Raw genomic sequence first — 10,968 nt, 5'->3', positions numbered from 1 at the left:
CTGCCTTCGGCTCAGGTCATGATCCTGGAGTCCCGGGATCGAGTCCCGCATCGGGCTCCCTGCTCGGCGGGGAGTCTGCTTCTGCCTCTGATCCTCCCCCCTCTCGTGCTCTCTCTCTCTCATTCTCTCTCTCAAATAAATAAATAAAATCTTTAAAAAAAAAAAAAAGATCACTTCAGAGCAACTATCAACTGACTTCCTATTACTTCTTACTAACAACATACTTTTAAACACATTTGCACCTCTGATGGGAAGTAGGCAAGGAAAGGATGCATACACAAGTTCAAATTAGTCAATCATTTGCTAAAATTGTGCTAAAGCTATGCCTGGGAGAAGTTAAAGACATTTTAAAAATTTAAATGTTGAAATAAACCCCATTATATACCCTAAATATCACAATTCTTTGTTTGTAGGAGTTAAGACTCCCTGGATTCTATCATGACAAGTTTTAAAACTCAAATTAATAGCCAAGCAATTATAGTTACAAATTCCTTATAATATTTCCTGTACTGATCTAATAGGATAACCCTATATTGTTCCACTTAGAATGAGCCACTTACTAGAGAAAATACAATTAAGAACCATATATATCTGAAATTCTTACAAAATATTTTTACAGGATAACAAAAAGCTTTAAGATACTCTTTCAGAGAGAGCATACTATTCAAAAGGAAGAGTCTAAAGCAGGCTAGAAAGGATAACAACAAAATACTTTCCACAGAGTGGAATGCTAATGTATACAAGAAACAAAGGTGAGTGTGACCAATAGGCTTGTGCAAGATATCACTGTATAGATAAGATATACATTAGAGGATGACAAGTCTCCGCTTACTCATAATTCAAAAAATCACAACTTGACAACTGGTACTATTAAAACTGGGGATGTAGCAGTTCTCACCTACTCATTTAAAGACAAAAGAACTGAGGCCCAGACTTACCCAATGTCACAAAGCAGACATGGGATTCAAACCCATGTCTTCTCTCACTTCTCCTTTCCTCAGAAGGATATATCTAACAAGTCTTCAGGGGACTAAGTAACTGGAAGAGGAGTTTAGAGGAGGATATAAAAGAAATAAAAGGCATCCCCTACCTCTAAGAGCCTGCAATCAAGTTAATTATTAATTATAATTAACTCAGAATAATAATTACATACCAGTATATAATTAACAGTCAAAATAAATGTCACAGACAAATGACTTCTCAGAAGAAAGCTCAAAATCGAAGAAAAGAACTACTCTCAACTAACCTTCCATCCCATTGCTTCTAAATGCTTAACTCTTCAAGGTCATCAAGCTCTTTAATTCTTCTGTATCTCTGCAGCACAGGACTATATTATAGGTCCATCCCCAGGGCTGCCACCACTTTTCTAGAAACTCAGTTAATGTGACCCTATTTCCCTATGTCTGAGACACTACCTTTTCTTTCCTCAGTGACCTTTTTCTCCCTTACCTATTTCTAGGAATCACCTTAGGCTAAAACACCATGGGAGAGCAGAAAGAATAATGATTCAAGTTATGGCACTACTGAGAAAAGGATAAATTAGCTTCCCTGTAACTTCAGTTTCACTATAAAACAGGAGTGATAACCGAAACTATTCTTTTTAAAGGGTTGTTTCGAGGATCAAATAAGAATGTGTAAGAGTGCTTTATAAGCTATAAAATGCTCTGGGCCAATTCAACTCTAAGCCCTTAGATTTGAAATTTATCTTCTACTCTCAGCCCAAGATCTCTGTATACTGCTTTGGCATGTTTGTATTCCCCTGAGGCTCAGCTATCACTCTTCTGCATAAAAGAGAAAGAATAGAAAGAAGTCTTCTGTTCTGAATCTTGGTCCCTCACCTATGAATTTCCTTTTCTGGCTGTTCCTTACTTTTGTACAATCCCAAGATTCTCTCGAGGTCTGGGGTAAAATTTATCATGAATGGTCAAACAAAGACAACTTTTCAAATGAATGATCTTTGTTTATACTCAATATCATAACCAAAATTTTCATATTCTGAAAAATGTTTTCTAAAATTTCTACTCCAGTACATATTAGTCATATTCTGAATAAAAAATTCTTAAACTAAGGAAAAAAGACTGTTTTTCCGGGCGCCTGGGTGGCTCAGATGGTTAAGCGTCTGCCTTCAGCTCAGGTCATGATCCCCCAGGGTCCTGGGATCGAGTCCCGCATCGGGCTCCCTGCTCCTTGGGAGCCTGCTTCTCGCTCTGCCTCTCTCTCTCTCTCATGAATAAATTAAAAAAAAAAAAAAAAAGACTGTTTTTCCTAAGTTGGAAACAAAAATTATATCAATATAGGATGACATAAAAATTCCATACTATGTGATCCCAAATTGTAGTGGATAGAAGTTACTTAGTTAAGAAAGTGGTTTTCAATAGCTGTATTACAAAATATTAGTGTGTTCTGAAATTGTGAAGTATATCACAAGTAATAAGTTTGTGAATGATTTACAAATAAATCATTCAAATAAATTGAGTGGAATCAAGACTTTTTCTCTCATTCATCTGCTTGCCTATATGATTTCCTGAACAGAAAGGAGTTATGGTTTCTGCTCTCCCACCTCATGTAACTCCTCTCATCCATGCTATGGCTAGATAACATACCTGTACATAGAGACACATAAATGCCATTCATGAGGACAGGAAAAATGTTCAGAACCACTGTGATAAAGAAACCAGTATTATCAAAAAATGAAATCTGAATAAACACCACAGTTTCTTCTAAAGTCTTCAAAATTTTAAGCAAGTCAGTTTCTTGTACATTACCTTTGCTAAGAGTAAAAAAGAAACAAAATACATACTATGCAAAACAAAAAAAAAATTAACTTGTATTTTTAAAATATAATAAGATAAAACAAGATAGTAGCCAGAACACTGACCTCTAAGTCTGGTGCATATACCATGAGGATGCTTACTGCACTCCTTTCTTGATTTGAAACATCTTTATTAGCTGTTAAATTCTGAGAACACTGTACATGTAGTACTTGTCAATAAGTGCAGTCAAGCAAAAACCAGTTTCATTTTGTATTTTTACAAAGCTGAGATTCACATCTGTGCTTTGATCTAAATTTAAAAAAGGAAATGAAAATTCAATATGAAAATAAGCAATGAGAAGGTAACTCTCTCCAAAACAAAAGCACTGAAGTTTAAAATGTTATAAAGAAAATATAAACCCTATTATATATCTAAAAATTGGGTATTAGTTTAGAACCAGGATTTTAATTTTTCAAAGAAATTGAATTTTTTAAAAAGCAATACACATTTATAGTTTTAAAATTCAAAAACAAAAAGGTTAAAACAAATGCAAAGTAAAAGATACTGTCCTCCCCTCTGAGGCAGGCAGTCTCTATTAAAAACTCATGTAAATTTTCTAGGAAGTACAACTATATGTATGTGGTATACACTCGTCAAATAATGATTAAAGTCACTACATTTCAAATCACTAAAATGTCTTAAACATAACTTTTTAAAAAATAATTAGACCAGTTGCTCTAATTATTCAGAGCTTAGGTTAACTTTTATTTTTATTTGTTTTTTTTTTTTAAAGATTTTATTTATTTATTTGAGAGAGAGAATGAGAGACAGAGAGCATGAGAGGGAGGAGGGTCAGAGGGAGAAGCAGACTCCCTGCCGAGCAGGGAGCCCGATGCGGGACTCGATCCTGGGACTCCAGGATCATGACCTGAGCCGAAGGCAGTCGCTTAACCAACTGAGCCACCCAGGCGCCCCGAGCTTAGGTTAACTTTTAAAGCCAATGTTCATTACAATATCATTTATAATGGTGAAAAGTGGAAACTACATTCACGTTCAACATTAAATGAAAACCTCCAATAACCAGTTTATTCAAAATATCTTCTAAAATGTAGCCAGTTAAGGGATGCCTGGCTGGCTCAGTCCGAAGAGCATGTGACTCTTGATCTTGGGACCGTGAGTTCGAGCCCCACGTTGGGTGTAGAGGTTACTAAAAAAATAAAGAAAACTTTCAAAAATAAAAATAAAATGTAGCCAGTAAAAATCAAGTTTAGAAAGTTTCTAAGGCCATGGTAAAAAGCTCATTAAGTTAAACAAACAACAACAAAAAAACTAAAACAAAACAAAACAAAGATATAAGCTTATGTGGGTATTACATCTCATTTACACCAAAGATGCATTTTAAATAAATAAATAAAACACTGGAAGAACATACACGTACAGAGATAACTTCTGAATAAGAAGATTATAGATTTTGTTGTTTTGGGATTCATATAGTATATTTCTTGCGGCTTCTCAATAACAAGCATATCGTGTGTTAAGAGGGGCTATTAGAAATCCATATCCAGTTCAGGTTTAAATAGAACAAAACAGGGGCGCCTGGGTGGCTCAGTTGGTTAAGCGACTGCCTTCGGCTCAGGTCATGATCCTGGAGTCCCTGGATCGAATCCCGCATCCGGCTCCCTGCTCAGCAGGGAGTCTGCTTCTCCCTCTGACCCTCCCCCCTCTCATGTGCTCTCTCTCTCTCTCATTCTCGCTCTCTCCAATGAATAAATAAAAAATAATAATAATAATAATAAAATCTTAAAAATAAATAAATAAATAGAACAAAACAATTCATGAAAGTAGTTCTATTAGCATATTCTGACAGCTGTAACAAGTAGGTTTACTTTTTCTAACTTCTAGAATTCTGTAAGACAAAAGACTAGTCAATACTGTTATAACAAAGTCCAAGGTCAAGGGAAAACTGGGTTTGAATCCCAACAGTACCAGTGCCTTTACCTTGGGCAACTTACCTAACTAGCCAGAGCCTGTTTCCTCCAGTGTAAATTAGGGATAACAATGTCTGATTTAGAGGACTGATGTGACAGATAAACATAAAGTGTGCAAAGGAACTCAAGGGACTGGCAAATATAGCCATAAATAGTAAATGCCATTATTATTGATATTCAAGCAGATAACTGTATTTTAAGTTCAGAGTCAAATAATTTTCAGACCCTTTTCAAAATGGCTTTCAAAGTGCCCAAACTGCTCTTACACAAATGCAAGATCTACTCATATGTGCCCAACTATAGAAACAATCATTCATAGGGTCAGTACTTACTATGTGGGCCAAAGCATGAATATACACATAAATACAAACCAAAAGAATACCTCTACTTATAAGCCTGTAGCAGTTAATTGTCTAAGAAGTTTAACAATCTTTTTCTTTAAAGATTTTTATTTATTTATTTGAATCTTTTTTTTTAAGATTTTATTTATTTGACACAAAGAGAGAGTGCACAAGCAGGGCGAGCGGCAGGCAGAGGGAGAAGCAGGCTCTCCGCCGAGCAAGGAGCCCGACACGGGGCTCGATTCCAGGACCCCGGGACCATGACCCGAGCCGAAGGCAGACGTTCAACCAACCGAGCCACCCAGGCACCCCATTATTTATTTATTTGAGAGAGCGAGCGAGAGCGAGCAGCAGGGAGGGACAGGGAGACGGAGAAGCTGACTCCCCACTGAGTAGAGAGCCCAACAGGAGGCTCCATCCCAGGACTCCAGCATCATGACCTGAGCCAAAGGCAGATGCTTAACTGAGCCACCCAGGTGCCCCAGAAGTTTTACAATTTTAAAAAATCCTAATATAAGCCAAAATATAACAAAGAACAGTTGGGAGTGCTAAACTTTTTGCAAAATCTTTACACTCCATATACTAATATATCACTATTTATCATTACCAACTTAGACAATTTAGTGTCTTGTATTGAGGTTTTGTTATGTCCTATTAAGTTATATGGAAAACGATCACAAATAATTCCTTTTAGCAATGTACCATCTTTTACAAGCATAGATTAATGTTGTGATATTTCATTTATTTATTCCATCAATAAGCCTACTGATTATCTAATTGGTCCTCCTTGACCTCATTGCCCTCCCAATCAAACAGGCCAGATAGCCACAGACAATTAAATACAGAAGATGAAGTGATGGAAGCAGACATATGGCTATTTACAGAAGCCTGAGGTGGGCAAGGACAGAGCTCTGGTAAAGGTCATGTGCGACCTGAGCCTCCACAGATAAACAGCCAGGCTTAAAGACTAGGAAGAGACTAAAAACAGCCAGTATTTCTAGAGGTTAAGTTCCCCCACCTCAAACAAACCAACGTACCAATCAAATTTAACTTTTTTCTGGAAAGGGGTCTTGCAGTGAGAAATCTATTCAGTTTATGATGATCCAATAATAGCCCAAGTAGTAAATCACCCAAATCAATGGAGAAAATGTAGAAGAATTCAAATGACTATACAAACAGATAGAAAGTGACAGATAAAGGGGCGCCTGAGTGGCTCAGTCATTAAGCGTCTGCCTTTAGCTCGGCTCGGGTCATGATCTCAGGGTCCTGGGATTGAGCCCCGCATCAGGCTCCCTGCTCCATGGGAAGCCTGCTTCTCCCTCCCCCACTCCCCCTGCTTGTGTTCCCTCTCTCGCTGTGTCTCTCTGTCAAATAAATAAAATCTGCTAGGCTCTCAATACAACAAAGCAAGAAGAACTAGGAGTGTTTACAGAAGTCATCTCCTGCAACTTTGCCTGTGCAACTTCAGGCAAAAAGACCAACCAAACAATGGACTTCATTAAGGACCGGATTGGAAATGGGATAGCATACACTACCTTGCCCTTAACAAAAACATGGCCTTTCAAACCAAGTACTGTGTACAGTTCTAAACTCTAGTTCAGAGGCAGTCGGGTACAGTGATTAACAGAGATGTTCAAATCCAACTTTCTGCCACTTACCATGTCACAGTTCCTTCACTTGTAAAATGGGAGGAGGAATACCTAAGTTTTTCCACAATTAAATGAAAAACATGTAATATTTTTAGCATAGTACGTAACACATAAGACTGTTCCCCAAAACAGTAGTTATCATTACTACTATAAAGCAAGAAGTAATCTCCCAGAGAAAAGCCATTACAATATCAAGAGACATTCTTAAACTTTGATATGCATTAAAATCACCTCAAGGGCTTGTTGAAAATGCAGATTCCTAGGACCCATTCCTCCCAGGGATTAATTCTACAAGTCTAAAGTAGAATGTGGGGGGAGAAAAAATTAAACATAAAAATAAAACATAAAATAGAATGTGGCCATTCTCTTGCCCAAACATCAAGAATTACTGAAGTAAGAGAATCAAGGCACTGCCCTATTTAAAAAAAAAAAAAAAGGCTAAAAACCAGGATTCTTCCATACAAAGAACTGATCTAAAACAGTATGTTCAGCAATTAACAGTATGTTCAGCACCTGTTCAACAAGTTCATTCATTCAACTAACATTGAGTTCCTACTATGCAGTGAAAAGAACAGACAAGGTCCCCATTTTCTGAGTTTAATTTCTAGTGTAGGAAACAAGAATATAAAAAATAAGGAAATTCCAGAGAGCACAAAATGTTATGAAGAAAATAAAGGAATGGAGAGATAATTAGGGAGCAATCTCCTCAAAGATACAACATCTGAACTGAGACCTGAATGACACGATGGAATCAGCCACAGCAAGATCTGAGAGAATATTGAAGCCACAAGGTACGGCAATCATAAATGCCCTAAAGCAGGAACAAGCCTGACAAGTTCCAGGGACAGTGCCAGCAGAGCTGGAAAACAGGAAGAAACTGACGTGGCCAGGCTCCAGGGTACTAATCTAGGCAGAGGGATATATGGTGAGTTAAGGGAAGGAGGCAGGGCCAAAACATGTAGTTTGGATTTTATTCTGAACATGATGGAAGGCTTTCCAAAAAAAGGGTAACATAATCTGATTTACACTTTAAAGGATCTTTTACCATGTTGTGATTTGGTAAGGGGAATGCACCATAAAAAGCCAAAGAGAAGGCCAGGAGACCAGGACGTTACTACAGTAGGCCAGGTAAGAGATAGTGAAGAGTTGGCAAAGGTAGAACCAGTAGCAATGGGAAGTAGTGGCCAAATTTAGAATACACATTTAAACACTATAATTAAAGGCAAATCAGAGAAAAAGTACTAAGTCACAAAATAAGTAGTAAGCATCTGGAACTAATTACCCAAGCGATAGGGAATAAAAATTGAGATTTAAAGGTTTTACGTACATTTATGACTAAGGGATGTGAACGGGTTATTAGCATATTTAGGATACTTCCTAATAAGTATTTATCCTCTGAAGATGAGGTGAAGGGGACATTTCCTTCTCTTTTGGCACCACCAAGAAGGCAATGGGCTAAACGGGCATACATCCAATACTCTTAAGTGTGATTCATAAAGTAAAATCTTTGGGGACCTCACTGACAAGAGGCCTGGCCAGGTGGTCAGCATTTGGAGCACAGTGTAGCTATCGAATAGAACTAAAGCTCTACCTGAATCAAATCACTAAATTAGCAAAACCCTTTTAAACTTTCTATCATCAACTTAGGCTATTCTGTCCCTGCTCTCCCAAGAGTTAAACAAGAAAACCTTATAGTGACACACAATGCATATTAACTTCTTAATGTTATCATAGAAGTCTGGGAGGAAATCTTTTAAAACCATGATTTTAGAGACCCCTGGGTGGCTCAGTCGGTTAAGCATCTGCCTTCGGCTCTGATCATGATCCCAGGGATCAGTCCTGCATCAGGCTCTTTGCTCCGCGGGGAGCGTGCTTCTCCTTCTGCCTCTGCCTCTCCCCTCTGCTCGTTCTCTCTCTCTCAAATAAATGAATAAAATCTTAAAAAAAAAATAAAACCACAATTTTAATTATTATGGTTTGGCAAACATACAGTGAATATACCCTAATTTAAGGTCCAAAAGTCACTCTCCACGAAAATATAAATTTTGTTACTCCAAAGTACTACCACGTAGAAGAGCAGATAACAGAAAAAGCATATGCAGTATGGTACCATTTTTGTGTAAAATGTATAACTGCAAAAAAGAAGTCTGGAAGGATATAAATCACTACCAACATGTTGATCATTTCTGGATGGCAGGATTATCGATGATTTATTTTCTTCTTTTTTCCTTATTAATTGTAATAATTCTCCAATTATAAAGTATTTGATATAAGCCAGAATATTCAGTTCAGGTTACATAAAAGGTAAAAAAAAAATTCAAGGAAACATAATTTCATTTATCTAAATCAGCAGGATTCCAACTGTGGTATTAAGAAAAAAAGATCTCAATTGCACATACAGGAGAAAGAAATTTGTTAAGAAGAGGTCCATGATCTACCACACAAGGAAACACCCTTCAAGGAAGTGGTCTAAATGCCTAAGTACTCTTCCTGAATTTCATAAGGGGCAATCAATTAGCACATACTTTTGTTGTTCTTTCTTGCCATTTACCAAAGAAACACCTCAATCAGTTCTCTGGGGACAAAAAAAAAGGGGGGATTTTTTTAAACACCAAGTTAGGGCAAAAAGGAGGTTTGGTCCTCTGGTCTCCTTTGTGCTGTCCAGGGGCGCGGAGGGTAGCAGGGCTTGAAGCTACCCTAGAGGAATCTGCATGGCCGATCACCTGAAGTGGAAGGGAACGCAAGCTTTCTGCAACCTCCACTGAACTGGGCCGTGAGACCGCCTCCTAAGGGTCTCAAGGCTAAAACACCATCCAAGTTATTGTGTATGTAGAGCTGCCAACGATTCCTGACAATAACACACAAAAACTGGAAGGTCTCTTCAACAAACACAGGTATTACTTGATTGAGGCTCATCCGACTCTCGATGCAAAACCAAGATACCTTCTCTTATTAAGGCCGTTATCTTCGATTCTGCAAACTAGGAAAACTCAAAACATCCTATTGACTTTCTACAGCTAACAAATACCATCTTGGCTAAAATCCGAACACACACAGAAGCAGCCACTTTGGAAAACTTTGGCTTTAAACAGCAACATTGGACTTCCAAGTGCTCCGGTAACCAGTTTATCGCACATTATGTCTTTATAAAGGGTGCTACCTCTTTACTGTCAGCTCTGGTTCCACTTACTGAACAAACAGAAAAAGGGAATACTTTCAATTCGCACCACAATAAGGACTAAAAAAGCTCCCGCTTTCTGGATGGCAGCTTTCCTGTCTCATCAATCACAACAAAGGACGCATCCTAATGACTTCATCAAACCTAGAGAAACGGAGGTAAATGATACAGTGTGGATTTCAGGGTTTGTGGGGTTTTCCTTCCCGCTACGACTCTCTTCTTTTTACTCCATTATACGCCTCCACCCGAGCTGACTGCCTTGCCCTAAAAATAAAACCACCCGTGGCTACCGTCCACTTTCCTGCTAAGCCCCGACCCTGATTTCCTGCAGAGAAAGCCAAATTGCAGGCTCTCTGCCTCGCTCTTCGCCGGGGGACTCGGGCTCGGCAGCAGCCGGCTTCTCCCGGTGCAGAGTCACCAGCCCGGCCGGAGAACCACCGAGCCCGAGAAGCCAGCCCCGCTCTGCTGCAGCCGCCGCAGTCCCCCAGAGCCTGAGCCCCCAGGAAAAACGGTGAAGGGAGGGTGGGCCGGCAAACGGCGGTGGTAGAGGGGAAGACACTCACCCGCCCAGACAACAACCGACGGGGCGGGGAGGATGGGGGCCGGGACCAAGGCTCGGCAGAAAGACCGCCTGAAGCTTCCGGAACGCTGCGGCTGCTCGGGACGCCGCGGCCGCTGCTGCTCCTGGCCGCTGACTTCCTCCCCTCCTCTGTTTTGATTCGATTGACCACGTCACTCAAAGCCACGAGACCCGGATCTGCCGGCTCCCGCGGGCGGCCGCGCAACAGATTGCAGCTACTCGAGACCCCAGCCGCCCGCCGGCAGAGCATGCGCGCGCTCTGCGCCTGCCCAGTGCGTCGGGGGAGGCGGGGCGGGCGCGAGCGATCACGCTATTCGTGGGGGCGCAGAGCGCGGGGGTTGCAGTTCCGGTTGGGAGGGGTGGGGCCGAGCGCTGTGAAGTGAAGAGGGCGAGGCCCGGCGTTTGTTGAATTGCCCCGTGTAACCTCTGTTTCGTATCTCGTGAACAATGTTCTTTGCTGTACGTCTCTTTTTGCTTGA

General features: G+C 39.9%; 1 protein-coding gene across 1 annotated transcript in view; it reads right to left on the bottom strand.

Moving 5' to 3' along the window:
• SMIM14 (small integral membrane protein 14) overlaps positions 1 to 10,731 on the bottom strand; it is an 83,640-nt gene extending 72,909 nt beyond the window's left edge. Inside the window, exon 1 of the mRNA XM_021701551.1 lies at positions 10,473 to 10,731. The gene's annotated coding sequence lies outside the window, so the exon portion shown is untranslated. The remainder of the gene's footprint in view (positions 1 to 10,472) is intronic.
• Between the last annotated feature and the right edge of the window lie 237 nt (positions 10,732 to 10,968).

This window comes from Neomonachus schauinslandi, chromosome 2 (genome assembly GCF_002201575.2).
Source record: "Neomonachus schauinslandi chromosome 2, ASM220157v2, whole genome shotgun sequence".
Lineage (NCBI taxonomy): Eukaryota > Metazoa > Chordata > Mammalia > Carnivora > Phocidae > Neomonachus > Neomonachus schauinslandi.
The sequence above is the reverse complement of the archived record's forward strand: the minus strand, read 5'-3'. Positions and strand labels throughout refer to the sequence as shown.